This window comes from Camellia sinensis, chromosome 8 (assembly GCF_055761805.1).
Source record: "Camellia sinensis isolate YWXY chromosome 8, ASM5576180v1, whole genome shotgun sequence".
In the NCBI taxonomy this organism is placed as follows: Eukaryota; Viridiplantae; Streptophyta; class Magnoliopsida; order Ericales; family Theaceae; genus Camellia; species Camellia sinensis.
Window position 1 is genome coordinate 113,080,249 of NC_138968.1, and position 2,761 is coordinate 113,083,009.

The 2,761-nt window shown below is 31.5% G+C and overlaps 1 pseudogene; it reads left to right on the plus strand.

The window, feature by feature from the left end:
* The first annotated feature begins 1,478 nt into the window (after nt 1-1,478).
* LOC114292627 (putative fructokinase-7 pseudogene) lies at nt 1,479-2,464 on the plus strand (annotated as a pseudogene).
* The last annotated feature ends 297 nt before the right edge of the window (nt 2,465-2,761 follow it).

Here is a 2,761-nt window from a genome sequence, read left to right on the forward strand (position 1 = left end):
GAAAATTAAACCAAATTCACAGAATTAAATTCTGTAAAAATAAAAGAAACATGAATGTAACTTTTATTTTTCAATTAATTTGAAAATAAAATAAAATTTTATTTAAACAAATTAATTCCACATAGAAAATTAAATTCTGTAAAATAAAAGAAATAAAAACTATAACTTTTATTTTTCAATTAATTTGGAAATAAAATAAAATTTTATTTAACCAAAATAATTCCACACAAGAAATTAAATTTCTATAATACTTCAATAATTAAAATACTGAAACAGAATTTTAATTAAAGAAAACTCATAAAATAATTTCTAAAAACCAAAATTAGTTTTCTGACAAAATTCCACAAAAATATATTCTGAATTGTTAATGACACCAGTATCGTACTACTAGTTGTTGTCAAAGAAAAGAGACAGTATATTACTACTATCTGTCAAATAGCATATAATAACTATTTGTTTTTCCAACCAGAATATTATTTTGTAAATCCACAGAAAATAATTTTCTTCCGAAATTATTTACGAAGAATGAAAAAGGAAAACAAATGAAAAATTCTGTAAACAGAATAATTCAGATCTGTCTTAAGATTGTTGGAACAATCTTCTGTGTAAATAAAATAACTAGAAATAAATTCAAACAAAATAAATAAATAACATACCGGATTTATTTTGTCGAACCAAATAAAATTACAAGACCAAGTCGAGTGTGTGACACTCTGTCCTTAAGACAGATTCGCCCCGCTATGGTACTTACGGTTGAGTGGCGTCTATCTCCCAGGATACAATGATCTTCACAAATTTATAAAAGCACTTCAAATAAATTTGTTCGGCGAACCAAACCTGTGATCTATACTCTCTGAATATTTTTTTCCTAAAACTAAATATGAGGAATAATGCACTAAAAGAAATGGACAGCAAAGAGAAAAATTTTAGACTAAAAATCTCGGATGGAAATTGGATTACCAAGAGTCAATTTCCAGATTATTTTGACTGATTTTTTCCCGACCCAAAACGCTGGAAATAAGACAGTATATATAGGCAAAATCCTAAGCCCCGAACAGGTTTCTCAAAAAAGTGAACAGTCGCACCAAATATTCAAATGTTTTTGAAAAGTTTCCGTTTGACAAAACCGGAGCACTTTTAAAACATTATGAAAAAGTGACCTGTTAGAAGCACTTATCACCTGTTGGAACTTAATTTAAATAAACTATTTGAATATATATATATATATATATATATTAAACTATTGAATAGTTTAATAAATAAAGTAAGAGGTATAAATTTTAAGAAACCACTTAGGAACTCAAAATTTAAATTTAGAATTAAATTAAATTCCCACAATAATTTATTGAAAAAATTCAAAAGAATTTTATCTAAAAAATTAATGTTAAACCCGAAAACGACGTCATCTTCCCATTCACTCATAAATGGTTTTGACGTTCCATCTTCACCACTTCACCTCTTCGGACCCACCCCAAAAGATGTTTGGAGTCCACCCAAATTGGGTTAAAAAATATGCCTATATAAAACCATTTTTTCCAACAGGAAGTTCGCTGGTTGTTTTGCTTCGGGGAAAGTGTTGATTGATTTTGAGCCAACAGTAGGCGGAGTTTCACTGGCCGAAGCACCTGCCTTCAAAAAAAAAAAGAGCTCTCGGTGGTGCTCCTGCTAATGTTGCTGTTTATATAACAAGATTGGGAGGTTCTTTAGCTTTTATTGGAAAGGTAGGTGGGGATGAATTTTGAGCAAGGATCCTCTAGAGTTTTTTTTTTTTAAAGTTTCCTAGAGTGGTGCATTGTATGGTTGAGATTTAATGACAAGTCACATCAATTTTTCAGCATTAAATCTCAACCACACAATACACCACTTTAGGAAATTTTAGGAAAAAAACACTCTAGAGGATCCTTGGCACGTGTGGGCTGATATTTTGAAACAAAACAAGGTCAATAATTCTGGCATGCGGTTTGAACCCAGTGCAAGGGCTGCACTAACATTTGTTACACTTAGGGCTGATGGCAAGGATTTTCCACTATGGTTCAATTAGTTTGATTGAAGAACCATCTAGGTTAGCTCATTTGGCTGCTTTAGCAATTGCCAAAAAGTCTGGTTGCCTCCTCTCTTATGATCTGAATTTGAGATTGCTATTATGGCCATCAGAAGATGCTCCTCGGAATGGTATTATGAGCATATGGGACGTGAGGAAGAAATATCATTCTTGACCGGGTGTGATGATCCTAATGATGATAATGTGGTGCTGGAGAAGCTTTTTCATCCTAACCTTAAGCTTTTGCTTGTAACTGAAGGGTCTAAGGGTTGCAGATACTACTCTAAGAAATTGAAAGGTGGAGTCCGTGGCGTGGCACATGAAGCTTTTCCTTTTGTTTATTTATTTATTATTTTTGTTTTGAGTGATTTTGTGAGGATTTTATTTTATTCACCTCCTTTAGATCTGTAATTTTAAAGTATTGTAATAATTCCCTACCCCGTTTCTTTCTATTCCATTCTTTAATCGCTTTTCCTAATTGTACATATGTATATTTCTGACATGCTATGCATATCCATGCCTTGCATCCATGATTCATGCTTAGATCCGGTTAAATTTGCATCTTTGTGCTTTAATTGATTCTTATATGATTTTGAGTGCTATTGCAAGTGTTGCAATATTTCACATGTCATGTTTTAGAAGGCGGATCTTTATAAGCATTCTTGTGTATGAATTGCATTAGGATTTGTATATAGGATCATGCATATTTTACTAACTTTG